Source organism: Micromys minutus (assembly GCF_963924665.1).
Source record: "Micromys minutus genome assembly, chromosome: 15".
NCBI lineage: Eukaryota > Metazoa > Chordata > Mammalia > Rodentia > Muridae > Micromys > Micromys minutus.
The window spans coordinates 31,596,106-31,597,129 of NC_137984.1; positions in this window are offsets into that span (position 1 = coordinate 31,596,106).

Genomic DNA, 1,024 nt, shown 5'->3' on the forward strand with positions numbered 1-1,024 from the left:
GGTGGCGGCGGAGGCGGAGGAGAAGGAGGAGGAGGCAGGGCTCCCGGCGGCGCTACTGCGCATGTGCATGGGCAGCGGCTGCTCCCGCAGACCCCGGGCGCAGGGCAGGTGCGGGACGGCGACGCGAAAGGGTGCACTACACAGGCACTGATGGCTCCTCGGAGCTGCCCCTGCCTACCCTGAAAGCGATGAGGGCAGAAGCCTGGCACTGCCTGGTAGGAGGACGGAGGTTCTCCTCTGAGACCTGGAAACTGCGCTCCCTGCGTCCCCGCCCAGAGACATAGGGAAGCAGCCTGCCAAGGTCTCCCAAGGGTGCAGAGCCCGCTCATCCTCAGGACCGACCGGACCGCAGAAGCCCCCAGGATACCTTCAAGAGAGGCGCTGGGATGGATTGCAGCCTTAGGATTCCGCCGGCTTGCAACTTCTGCATGCAAATACTTGTATAGTTGCTGGGGATTTTCTCCTTGGACCACATGACACAATTTTTCCATTTTATCCGAAGAGTATGGTTTCGCAGCATCAAGAACTTTCACATTGTGTGTGGTTATTGTGTAATCATAAACTAAAATGCCAAGATCGGTGAGCCACAGCTCAGCCTAGTAGCCAACCAACTTACACTGAAATGGAAGGAGCGTGCGCCAACAGCCCGGTACTGGCTTCGAAAATTCAAGGGCTGTTCAGCGGACTAGGCCAGTGTGCACCAGCCATCCGGAAAAGTAATTCACCAGACGGATGTAGTTCGGTGTACGTGCTTCATGTGTGAAAATATAAAATGGTTTCATTGTTTTTAAAAGAGTGGGGTAGAAACAAAATTCCCCAGCCCTTGTTTTAAGCCTCAGCCAGTCTAAGAACTTTGCCATTCAGGTTTCTTAACTGGGACCATTGCTGGGCCCTGGCTGACCTTTCCAATCTGACATAAGATCACAGTCCTCTCAGGCACTGCATAACACAGCCTCCATTCCTCACGTCTGACTTTATTAGATATACCATCTTCCTTAAACTCCCCGAGTACTGAAAGATACAG